Here is a 12,936-nt window from a genome sequence, read left to right on the forward strand (position 1 = left end):
TGCTCTTTCCTACTGCCAGAGATTCACAGCATTAAAGATGGAACAAACTAAATGGAATCAAAGAAATAATTTGCTTTAAAAATCAGAGATTCATAGCATTAAAGATGGAGCAAGCTAAATGGAATCAAAGATCTAATTAGCTCTAAAAGTCAGGGATTCGTAGTGTTGAAGATGGAGCCAACTAAATGGAATCAGATATTTCTGCTTGGATGGCAAGGAAGTGTGTGTCTGTATGTGTGGTGTGTGCATGAGTGTGCGTGTAGGCAAAATAACCATCCCTCAGTAAACTTTAGCTGTTTATGCTTATTCTTAGAGGTAAACACACACAAGCATATATTTAAATGTGTATAATTAGGGATGCCAGGATAATTTGACAGTTTTGTCTTTCCACCGCGGATGCTATAGCTTGGCTGGCGCATACAATTATCACAAACCCATCTCCTATCTGTTCAACTCTCTATTATTTAATTTTTGTCAGGGAAAATTAGCATCAGTGTCTGAGCAAGCAAACTCTGTGTGTGCGTGTGTACGTGTATGTACAGTTTGAGGACAAAGATACATATCCAAATGTACAACCTGGTCGAAAGGAAAGGACTGTATCTATACCTTCGTTTTGCAGAGCATCTGTTTTAGGCCTGCAGACCCCAGGGTATCTGAGATGCCCCGTGCAGTTTGGTGGACACTCAAGACTTTGCATTTTTCTTTTTTTTAAAAAAACAAACAAACAACTCAAATACTTTTTCTCCGAGAATGCACTCTGCAACATGCCCAGGTTTCTCCAGAAGGGGGCAGGCATGCCTTCCCTATTTGACCGGATCTCTAAAAGCAATAGGAAGAGAATTACCAATTCTTGCATATCTGTAAGGTTGGTGGGTTCTGGCTAATTGGGAAAGAATCCCCAGTGCTTTCCATTTTGCCATTTGCATGCCTCCATCTCTCCAAAGGCTAAGAAATGAGCAGATTTTCTCTTCCTCTCCCTGCTTCCCTCTCTCTAATCAATAGACTTTTCTCTACAGGCCACAGGGCAACAGAAGAATTTCCACTTGATTCATCATCTGGCTTTTAACAGATCCGTCAATTGCTAATTAAGACTACAACCTTTAGCTGATTAGTCGGGTTTGATTAGTCGGGTTTGATTAAAACACCGCTGATTGACTTTACACACAATAAGCACATTAATCCAAAGGAAGGGTTTTTTTTTTTTTAAAAAAAAATCAGAATTATTTTTAATGTGACTGATTAAAAAATTTGCAATAATAAGTGCAGACTAGTAGAGATATTCCCCTCCGCGAAAGCTTGGATGCCTGTTCTAAGACGACACCTGCAGTGTGCGTTCCCTAAAAATAAATTAGGCTTATTTATTTACAACTATGTTTTTTGTAATGTCTATTATTAGCACGTTCAGTGTTTCAAAACAGTTCATACACATGATCTTGTAATCCTTACATCATCGTTGTATGTGAAGCCAGAAATCCTCATATCCAGAAACAGTTTGCCCAAGGCTATCTAGCGAGCTTGTAGGTGGCAGTAAGACCGCCTCTCCCCATATGAGCGCCAACAGGCTTTGAGACCATCTGCACAACATCTTTTTGTGATCCCTGGTCCTAAGGATGCCTGGTTGGCCTCAACGAGGGCCAGGGCCTTTTCAGTCTGGGCCCCTACCTGGTGGAATGAGCTCCTGTTGGAGATCCGGGCCCTGCGGGACTTACCTAAGATTCGCAGGGTCTGTAAGACAGAGCTCTTCCACCAGGCTTTTAATCTACCAGGTGTCCTCTGAAACCTTCCCCCAGCACTTCATTATCCATGTACTTGAGTTGGGTCAAGGGTCCGAGTTACAACCTTAAGTGTTGTCAATGACCTGAAGCTGTGCTATGTGGTGTTAACTAGCTGAAGTCGTACCAGCTGCTGAACTGTGGCCTCTGGCTGTATTATTGTTGGAGTTATGACCCTCTATTTATGTATTATGTTTATGAGATATTTTAAATTTGTTGTGTTTAATTGGATATGTTTTATTTATTGTCATTGCAATGTTTTAATGTTGTAAGCTGCCCTGAGCCTGCCTTGCGGGATACGCGGGGTATAAATAGCAAATTAAATTAAATTTGAACAGGTGACTTTCGGGATCACAGCTTAGTCTCTTACCCTCTAGGCTACCAGAGCTTCAAGTTCAATACATTTTGAAAAGAAATTACAGGGTTAATTAATCAAAGGCTGTAGTTGGTTGGCAGCCCTGTAAACAACGGCTCATTGATAACAATTAAGATTAAATGCATTTTAATCATTGCAAAAAGCAAAACAAAACCTCATCTTGCTTGTTAGACAGAAAAGCCATCTCCTCCCACCCAACTTTTTAAAAGTTTTTTTTCCAAAAAAACCTTAAGCACTGTTTGCAAACCAAATCAGGTCAATGGCATGCCATAAAAGAGAAAGTAGATTCACAACCCGCCCCCCCCCCCCCAGAATTCATGAGCTGCAAAGCAGTGGAAAGTGGATTACTTAAGAAAACCAATATGTTAAAATTATTTGCTCTTTCTCAGGCGGGCAACAACTGGACGTGATCTAGAGGCATACACCAGAAGTGGAAGCTGGATAACCAACAATGCACAGCTGCCTGGGTTGTTTTCTTATTATGGAACTGTCAGAACAAAAACCAGCCTCAAACACATAAAAATGTACCTTCTGCCATCTGCCCTTCTCAACTAACATCGTGGCCATGCCAAATGCTAAGGGAGGACACCTCTTGATTCACCTACCAGCTTACAACATCCAGCCCCACCTTTCTCCTCTGCTTGCAGCGTGGAGAGCATCTGGAACACGACCGGGCCCCCTCCCCCTCCCTGCCCGACATATAGAGTCCTAGATTTCAGTTAATCTGCCCCAACCACCAGCTAGCATGCCAGAATTGGCAGCACAGCCCAGGAATCTGAAAAGCTGGCTCGATCAATGGCAGAGTTGAAGCTAGGCGGACCCAGGAGATGGACGCCCATGCTCTGATGATCATCAAAATCTGCCCTCTGCCTCTGACAACCCAGGGGTTCTGGCATCCCGCTCTCCCCCAATCCCACCCACCCTGATGATTCCAGGGGGAGGGGGTTGAGCACACACATGCTAGGAGTGAGGGGGGGGGGCTGCTGTATCATCACACACACAATAAGCTCCTTATAACTCAAATCCCACCTCCTTGTCCCCAATGCTCAACAAATCCCTCTCCATATTGAGCCTATCTGTCCTGCCTCTTTGTCCGTGTTAATAATAATAACAAAAAACTGCTCAGCAGCTGCTGAGATAAAGACTAGCAACCTCACATGTCTCCGGCTCTTCTCTGCCGCGTGATTCAAACCCAGCGCTTACTTAAAGCTAGAGGAGAGGGGGGAAAGACAGACCGGATCATGGCTAGATCTTGCCCACCCACAGCCATCTAAAGCAATATGTAAAAGGATTGCAGAGTGCCTCACCTCTCCACACACTTGCTGCATTGATTCCACTCCCTCTTGGCTAATGAGAGGAGATGAGCTAGAAGATGCTGTGGCTTAGTGGAAGAAGCTCTGCTCTGCATGCAGAAGGTCCCAGATTCGACCCCTGGTATCTCCAGTTGAAAGGATCAGGTTGCAGGTGATGTGAAAGACCTTTGGGGCTGTGGCTCAGTGGAAGAGCCTCTGCTTTGCACGCAGAAGGTCCCAGGTTCAATCCCCAGCATCTCCAGCTTAAAAGCATCTGGTAGTAGGTGATATGAATGCACTTCTGCCTGAGACCTTGGAAAGCTGCTACCAGTCTGGGTAGATAGTAGTGAACTTGATGAACAGACGATCTAATATGGCACCTTTATGTGTATTCAGCACGACCCCAGTCCCCCCCTTTCTGTTAATACCACCAGCATACTTATGTGGCATTCCAATTCTCGTGCCCTTGCTAGACTCCATTGGCTCTCTACATTGCCTCTGTTTGCTTTGCAGTGGTCGGTCCTCTACCGCTTTAAAAGCCAACAGGGTGTCTGTTCATTAAAGGTATTGAATTCCCCACCTCGTACAATCTGTTATCAACAGCTCAAAATATGCTCAGCTCTTGTACCTGTGTGAAATAGCAGGCCTTGCTGTTCATGTGCAACCTTACTATTGGAACCTTACTGTCCATGCGCAGGCATGGACATGGATGTGTCCTAATGACAAGATGTGTTCAGTAGGGACTGAACTTTTTGGAGACCCCAGAAGTGCAGCTAAACATGGTGAATGACAATTGAAGCAATTCACACTATGTTTTAATGGCATCCCTGCCATTTAAAGGTTTTGGAGGAACAGGGGCCAGAAAATTGAGATGGTCCCTCCTGGACTTCCTACATATGCTGAGTCTTTCAACACACTGTCAAATCTTCCCTCTTACAGTCTCATGTTTTCCATCAGTGGCTATTAGCCACAGCATATTGTTGGAACTCTCTGTCTGTGGGAAGTGATGCTCTGCATTCTGGGTGCTTGGGAGAGACAACAACAGTGTGAGGACTTCTAGTGTCCCGGCCCCACTGATGGACCTCCTGATGGCACCTGGGTTTTTTGGCCACTGTGTGACACAGAGTGTTGGACTGGATGGGCCATTGGCCTGATCCAACATGGCTTCTCTTATGTCCCATTTATTTAATACCTTTAAAAATTCCCATTTCTCCTCCAAGAAACTCCGAACAGGGCACTGGACTCTGAAGAGGCAGCACAGAAATATTCTAAACAAATAAATACATGGCTCCTTATTTTTATCCCCTCGACCAGGGCTTTTTTTGTAGCAAGAATGCCTTTGCATATTAGGCCACACACCCCTGATGTAGCCAATCTTCCTGGAGCATACAGTGAGCCTTGTACTAAGAGCTCTGTAAGCTCTTGGAGGATTGGCTACATCAGGGGTGTGTGGCCTAATATGCAAAGGAGTTCCTGCTACAAAAGAAGCCCTGCTCTCAACAATCCTGTGAGGTTGGCTAGGCTGACAACGTGTGGCCTAGCAAGCTTTAGGGCAGTATTAGGATTTGAACCCAAGTCTCCCAGGCTCTTAGGATCCAGTGCTCAAACACTTCACCGTGCTGGCTCCCTGCCATTTCCAAAAGATCCGACTGCTGTGAACTCCTAACCAATCTGGATTGAAATATGACCCTTGTTCCACTGATGATGATTGGCCCACAAGCATACGTTGGCAGGCTGGGAGGATTTGGAATTTCTAACTACCCCCTTCAGGCATTCTGGTAGACACGGTGATTCTAATAGAGGTTCTCCAGAGGTAAGATTATCCACTGTAAAAAGGTGATGTCATGTGTTCCTTTTAATGCCATTATCATATCATGCCTGTTTCTGAGATCCTTTCTACCTCAATAACTATTATGCTACTATAACGTACTATTTTAGTAGTTCATTCCCTTCTAATAGAAAATTTTAAATTATAATAAGCCCTATAACACTTATACTGTGTTAGAGCATAAAAAGGACTTCATGCACATAGGAGAGCCAGTATTGTGTCGTGGATCTGGAAGAGTCAGATTCGAATGCCGTCCCCACTCTGCCATGGAAACTTGCTGGCTGGACCAGTAACATAAGCTCAGGCAACCCACTTTGCAGAGTTATTGGGAGGAGAAAATGTATTACATAATGGGGAGAAAAGTGGTGTAGGAAGGAAGGAAGGGAGGGAAGGAAGGAAGGAAGGAAATCATCATGATCCTTACAACAGCCCTGTAAGTTAGGCCAGTATAATTACCCCCATATTGCAGATGGAAAATGGTTTGCCTACAGGCACCTAGGGAATTCATGGTAGAAGCAAGACTTGAACACAGGGCTTCACAATTCACGGCTCAGCACCCTTGATATGTTCCATAGTTAAGGTTGCCAACTTCCAGGTGGGGCCTGGAGACTTCTTGAAATTACAACTAACCTCCCAGGCTCCTTTGATCATTTTTCCAGGAGAAAATGGCTACTTTGGCGGGTGGACTCTGACTATATACCCCACTGTAAAACAGCTTAAAATACTCCAATGAAATCTCTCCCCTTCCTACTCTCCATCTCCACAAATCTCCCAATCCAGAATTTGCAACCCTATCCATAATGTATTTTGCAATTACAACGTTTTTGTGTACAGCAGAAGTTTGTGGGGTGGGGGGGAGAGATTCTTAAGCTCTTGCCAGTAAGATAACTGGATCCATAATTCTTTCTGAAGCAAACATTGTCTTAAGTTATTTTAGAGTGGTTGGGTGTGACAACGTATTGAATTAGTAGTGAATGCGCAGCAACAAACATTTATATTGCTTCTTGCTGGGGGGAAAATTGGACGCCACTTTCATTTCACATAAGTTGGAAAGGATGTGGTTAACCGCCCTTACATCTCAATGAACATGTCTTGAGAAAGCCTGCAGAGTCAGAAATGCATTTATTTGGAAATGCACAGTGATTTCTCTAGTATTTTGGTGACAGGCATAAAAGACCCCATTTGTTTATGTGTTTTGCCTGCACCACAGTGCTCCTTGTTTTTTTTTTAAATGAAATATACAAATATTTATCACCCTAGGCTTTTAACTCTCAACTTTCCCCCACCTCTTTCCCTCTCCCAACTCCCACCGACAATATTATTCTGCTAGTATCACTCCCCTGAGGTTCCTCTTTCCGATCCCCCAAACAGGACCTTCCTATCTCCAGCCTGGACCCTCCACTCATCTCCCCAACCCTACTCCAGCATCTCTGCCTCCTAGCAACCGTTGCCCCGGATGATGGGATGAGGACCAAACTGGTACCAGCTGCTCTTTGGTCCCTTCCCTTTCCATGAGTGCAGTTCCTGATGAGTTATCCTTTGCAGGGGGAGGGGGGGGAGAGGGAACCATACAGAAACCAACCAGGACCGAAAAGCAAAGGTGAGGAGATGTGTAGCAACATATCGGAAATCCGCCCACATCTCAATGTAATGTTCAGTGACTGCACGTAAACAGCAGCGAAATGTGATGGGAAAGTAGCACATAGTTGATTGAGTAAGGCGCTGTGGGGGAGGGGGCATCTTGGCATCTGGAGTCTCCCCTCCCCCCCCCCGCCCTCTCCAGAGGGAAGGGAAGGACAGGCCACAAGATTAGGACCTTGGGCTCCAGCTCTCTCCGCTCCCTCTGCAAGTCCCACAGGAGGAAGCCGAGGCTCCTTTGCAACTGACGCCCAGACCTGGGACAGCTCCTCTCCCTTCCCAACCCCAGCTGGGGAAGGAGGCGCTGGAGAAGGAGGAGGAGGAAGAGGCTGGAAGAGGCGGAGCCAAGCCCAGCAGCTGCTTGCTCCGGCCGGCCAGGCAGCCGAGACAGCCCCGGCCCAGAGCAAAGGGGGGGAGGGAAGCGGAGATTGGGGGAAAGGGGGGGGAGCCTTAACAGAGCGCGACGGCCTCGGACGCCCGGCCCGGCCCCGCCTCGCCTGAGCTGCAGCAAGGCGGACGGAGACAAAGCGCGTCGGCGGAACCCAGCAGTCCGGGAGGGAAAGGAGGGGGAGCTGCGGAGGAAGGAAGCCGGATCCGGGGGGGGGGGGGCGTCTGTGGAGGTGGGGGGTGCGCCCAAAAGGGCTCCTCTCCCGGCCTGATCTGCATCCCCCCTCCCCAAGGGGGCGAGGAATTCTTGCCAAGGCAGACAGCCTCCCCAAGAGGAGAAGCGGGGCAGGGCTCCAGAAGGCGACGCGCCCCCTCGGACCTCCCCAGGTCGACCTTCCGTAGGCATCCCGCCGAGAGGAGAGCTGAGAGAGCCCAAGATCTCCAGAGGCGGCGGCAGGACCCCCAGCCCGGGCAAAACCCTCGCCTCCTTCCTTCCCAGGAATGGGCATCGGGGAAGACGAAGGGACTGAGGAACGGCAGGAGAGGGAGATCGCCGCCAGAGCTCGCCACGGCCGCATTCCCCCACAGCCGGAGATCTAGGCGGCAGGGATCCGGCAGAAGCCAGAGCGGGCTGCCTGCAAGAAGCCCCGAGAGGAGGACCTGAAACTCCACCGGGCACCAGGGAAGGCAGGCAGGCAGGAAGCGAGGCTCTCTCTACGGCTCCCTCGAGGGCGGCGCCTGCAGGGGATGGAACCCAGGAGCCCGGAAGGGTGAAGGAAGGGGGCGCGGGCAGCACCCCGGATCCGGGTGCGAGAGAGACGGAGGGGCTGGACTGAAGCACGACCCCCCCCCCCCCGCCCCTTCAGCCCTCGGAGCTGCTCCCAGGCGGCCGGGGACTAGAAGCCCGGGAATGGGAGCCGGGAGCTCGGAGGGGCCGAGTGGCCGTCTCCGCCTGCAGAGGAGGCTCTATCCGCGCGGGGCCAGGGCGGGAATCCGAGGACGCTGACGCCGACAGGGGGGCGACAGGGACCCTCCCCGCTCCTGCTCTGCAGCATTTCCCGAGCCCGGCGGTGCCTTTGCCTTAAGGGGGGGGGTGAAGAGGAAGGAAGCTCCGGCGCTTCTGCTGCCCCCCTCCAGCCCCCAGCAACTTTCGCTCGCAGCGGCAGCAGCCCGGCGCCCTCCCCGCCTCCCATGGCATCTGGCAGCCTCGGGGCCCCGGGGCAAACAGCCGCCCAGGCGAGCCTGAGCCAGCGGCGCGGAGACACCCGGCGGGGCGGTGGGGCCATGGAGGACGGCGGCGGCGGCGGCTGCTGCTCTCGGGGGCCCTGAGAGATCGAGCGGAAGGTAAAAAAAGAAAAGGGGGGGGCGATTTTGGGAGGGAATCAATGGGTGGGATGCGGCTGAATGAGAAGATCTGGATGTGGATCAAGGGAAGTTGGGTTTAGCAACGGGGGGTGGGGAAGCCCGGAGTGACTAATGTCCTGCGGATGGGGCTAGAGAGTGCGGGGGGGGGGGGGCGTATAAGCCAGCAAATGCCAAATGTAGAACACCCCCTGCTACACCGGAGGGGGAGAGGGAAGAGCCCCCCCTTTCAGCTATGGGCTTCTGGATTTGATACTGTGGTGCCCCCCCCTCATTGCCGTTCATTCCCCCCCCCCCCCCATCTCCATTAAAGCTGATCAAGATTCCCCCTACCCCCCATCTCCAGCAAAGCAGAGCAGGGAAAGTTGCATTGCGATGGGGATAGCGCCGGCGGGGGGGGGGGGAAGGCTCTTTCTCTCCTCCCCCCCCCCGTCCCCCCTTTCTTCTCTTCTGACCTTTGTCATTCCCTCTCCCGGCTTTGATTCGAATCCCCCAGGGGTCTCTTTTAGGGACTGGAAGCAGATGTTTGTTATGGGGAAGGTGGAGGAGAGAGAAATCAGGCGACGGCGAATTATTCCTCCCACCTGAATGATAGTCACGTCCCAGCCATTTCTCTCCCCCTCTTTCTTTCTCCCTCCCCACTTCGAGCTGCTTTAATGCCGAGCACCAATAATCCCCCTCCCCCCCCCCACCGCCGGAATCTGCAACCTTTCGCCTGCAGCAGCACAGAGAACAGCTGCCAACGTTTCGGCCGCTAGGGGGCCTCGCCGTGCCCCACGGCGCCTGCCTCTTGCGCTTGGCGGGAGGGCGGGGCGGTCGGGAAGTGTTTGAGGAAGACTATGATAGACTGTGGGGACCCACACGCTGCAAAGGCTGAGCTTGGATAACCATACCGCTTTGCATTCACATTAAGGCGTCTGACTTTTATTGAGGGGGTGGGGATGGGTTTCCACCTGACAGCTGGACCCCAAAGTTGTTGCTAACAGCCCCCCCCCCCGCCCTTTGCTCGATTTGCTTTCGACTCTGCTTCCACGATGCCTGATCCCATGACACCTCTGCCTTCGCGTTGCTTCTCTAGCTATTAGAGCGCTGGTGCTGAGGACCCAGGAGCCCTGGCAGACTCCTCCCCCACATTGCTCCAATGCATCTCTCTGTTTCGGATTCCTCCGACGCCACAAACCCCCTCTGATAGTCCTGGCTCCCCAAAGATGCCCCCGAGATGGGGCAAATGGGTCCTAGACCTGCCACCCCCTGAATGAAAGGGCCTACCGTCCCCCCCCCCCCCACCCTCTCTGTGCTTCTTGCCTTCCCTCTCTCATCAACTGCTTCCACGAGAATTTACAAATTGCTCCGTGCTCTGAGAGCCCTCCGCTCACCTTCATCCTCTCCTGGCCTCCTCCCCTCTCTCTGCCTAGATTCTACTCCATCTTCCCGGCTGAGGAAAGCACACACACACACACCTTAGGGACCTTCCTTATCCAGGTCCAGACCACGGGGTTGTGGAGCCCAGGACTGTCTGCCTGGCAGCAGCTACGCAAGAGTTCACGCACAGAGAAGGCTTTCTCAGTGGATGCCGGTCAGATCCTTCTGCACTGGGGATTAAGTCTTGGTGTGCAGACTTTCGTGTGGACCCTCTGCCCAATAACACAAGGAACTGCCTTTTTATAGAGTCTGATTCAGCCAGCCTATAACTGTCACAGGTCCCAAGCAGAAAACATCTCCTGTTAACTGGAGATGCCAGGGATTCAACATAGGCCTCTGATGCACATGCAAGCATTTGCCCAACCAATGAACTGTGGACCCGGCTCAGTAACATGCGTAACTGCCTCACAACAAGCCAACTTGTGCACTATTGGGAGCAACTCTTCAAGAGCTGAGGTTGAGATGAGATTGTGGCTCAGTGGTACAGCACCTGCTTTGGCTCGCAAAAGGTCCCTGGTCCAGTCCCCAGAACTTCCAGTTAAAAGATCAAGAAGCAAGGTGGTGCAAAGGATCTCCACTCGAGACCCTGGAGAGCCACCGGTAGCCAGAGTAGACAACAGTGACCTGGAGAGGCCATGGATCTGTCTCATATAAGGCAACTTGACGGGTAGCCAGGATTCTTTCAATTAGAGAAGTCGTGGACTGAACCTGGGATGTGTAATTATTATTTATTGCATTTAATGGATTGCCCAATCCTGGCCGAAGCAGGGCTCTGGGCGATGTACAACAATAAAAAAGATATGTAAGTGACACAATAAAACATTCCAAATAAAAGGCGGCAACTCAAGGGGGGATGTACATCCATCTCTGCCCTAGCAAGAAGAAAGGGACATATACTAGAATGAACATGTTGGGAGGTAAAATTCCACATTCCACAGATGTGAAGCTGGGTAACACACACACACAGCTCAACCAAACATACAAATTTGCTGGCATACAAATTAGACAGACAAATGCATCTTTCCCTTCCATTATGTTCACAACAGGCACATGTCAAATGCAAATGCTCACAAGAACAGACATTCGTGAGTGCAATGGCAGGTCAGTACCAAAACCGCCTCTCTCCCCTTCTCTCCTCCCCGCCAACCATCCAGATGCCAGGCAGCATGACACATCCATCTATGCCTCTCCATCCCATGAGGGCTGGAAGGCCAGATGCTGAACCCACGGCTCCCGCCTCCAGGACAACCACGCAGGGGCAAAGGCAGAGGCTTCTGCATGGGGTGCCCAACAAGGAAGACTAAAAAGGGGCCTGGAGATCACATTTCTTAGATGCATGTAAGTTCTGGAGTTATGATGGTCTTTTCATTGGCCAATGATGGTCTTTTCATTGGTAGCAGGAAGAGCTGTACAGATAAGAAGGCCAGGAGACCAAGGGAGGCTGGCCCAGTAAGGGAGTTGCCCTCCCCTAAGTGGGATTCCTTCCAGAGATGCTCACCAGAATCTGCCACATTCTTTTTCACAAGGAGCTCAGGGACATGTACAGAGTTCTCATTCCCCCCATTTTATCATCGCAACAAGCCTGTGAGTGGGGGGCGAACCCAAGGTCACTCTGTGAACATCATTGTGGGGGGATTTGAGCCCAGGTTTTCCAGATCTGAGTCTAACACTCACCACAACACTACACCACACTGGCTGTCCTCTTCCCCCTTCCCTCTCGTACAAGCTGGGGACAGATCCTAGGTGATTCAGACTCCCTAAATTGTCCACCCACTAGCCTTCAAAATATAAGACAGAACCGTGTTCCCATGATGCCCCAGTGTTCAAGGCCTTGTTTTCACCAGGTGTGTCTGAATTGGACTGTTCCACATGGCAAACGATGTGTGTGTTTGTGTGTGTGTGTGTGTGTTTCACAGAATGCTCCTGGGTTGTTGTTTTTTTTTTTAAAGAAAGCTAGCATGTCAGGGGCAGCATTTCTCCCTGATATGTTAGCTGTCTACATGCAAGGATTTTTTTAAAAAAAAAGTGACAAGGAACAGTCAGTCATGTGCATGCTATGGCACAAAATGCTCTGCTGGTTTTAAAAATACAGAAAGCTAGCATGTCAGGGACAGCATTTTCCCATGCTATGCTAGCTGTCTATGTGCAAGGTGTTGTGTTTTTTTTAATATATGGGAGGAATATTCAGGCATGTGGATGCTGTATTATAGTGGTACAACCCAGACATGGGCTGACTGGTTCCATGGAGAACAATGCCAAGGAAGAAGTTGGTGCACAGGTTAAACGGGCATGGCCTTAACCCCTCTTTGAGATCTAGAGCCACAGGTGGCCTTGGGCAAATGTTCTTTATCTCTTGGCTTGAGGTCCCAACCTCAGGGGAACCTTCAGAATTGTTGCAGTAAAGATGGCAAAGAACTGATTGGATTCACTTTTTTTAAAATAAACATTTGACTCAAAACCAGCAGTGTATGTACTGTTGTGCATAGAATTGGAGACAAGCACAGGTAAAAGGTGTAGCGGGGAGCAGAGGGTAAGGGAGACAGCAAAAAAGGGGGGCGGAGAGAGGGAGAGAAAGAGAGTAAAAGGTCTAGTTGTCTCATGCTTTTCTGCTTAGTGCGGTCAATAGCCCTGGAATAATAGGGGAGGATGGGAGAAAGCAGCAGGCCCAAGGTCACCCTGAAAGTTTCACTAATGAGAGAAGATTTGAACACAGGCCTTACTCATCCATGCCTAAACCTCTGTCCCCTGTGTCACCCAGCCTATCCTGAAAAATGCGATACAAATGATTAACCAAGCAGGATCCTTTAACAGAGTTCACCACGAGCTCCTAGCAGATCCCTCAGCCCTTTTGCTGGGTTT

The 12,936-nt window shown here is 50.1% G+C and overlaps 3 protein-coding genes across 4 annotated transcripts in view; 1 reads left to right on the forward strand and 2 right to left on the reverse strand.

Annotated features, from left to right (window-relative positions):
• Positions 1 to 12,936, reverse strand: part of LGALS12 (galectin 12) — a 403,592-nt gene that overhangs the window by 121,017 nt on the left and 269,639 nt on the right. The gene's annotated exons all lie outside the window — the stretch shown is intronic.
• PC (pyruvate carboxylase) overlaps positions 1 to 12,936 on the reverse strand; it is a 548,480-nt gene that overhangs the window by 59,900 nt on the left and 475,644 nt on the right. The gene's annotated exons all lie outside the window — the stretch shown is intronic.
• LRFN4 (leucine rich repeat and fibronectin type III domain containing 4) overlaps positions 8,515 to 12,936 on the forward strand; it is a 28,863-nt gene continuing 24,441 nt past the window's right edge. The window contains 1 exon segment of the mRNA XM_060253928.1: positions 8,515 to 8,637. The gene's annotated coding sequence lies outside the window, so the exon portion shown is untranslated.

This window comes from Heteronotia binoei, chromosome 1, assembly GCF_032191835.1.
Source record: "Heteronotia binoei isolate CCM8104 ecotype False Entrance Well chromosome 1, APGP_CSIRO_Hbin_v1, whole genome shotgun sequence".
Taxonomy (NCBI): Eukaryota; Metazoa; Chordata; class Lepidosauria; order Squamata; family Gekkonidae; genus Heteronotia; species Heteronotia binoei.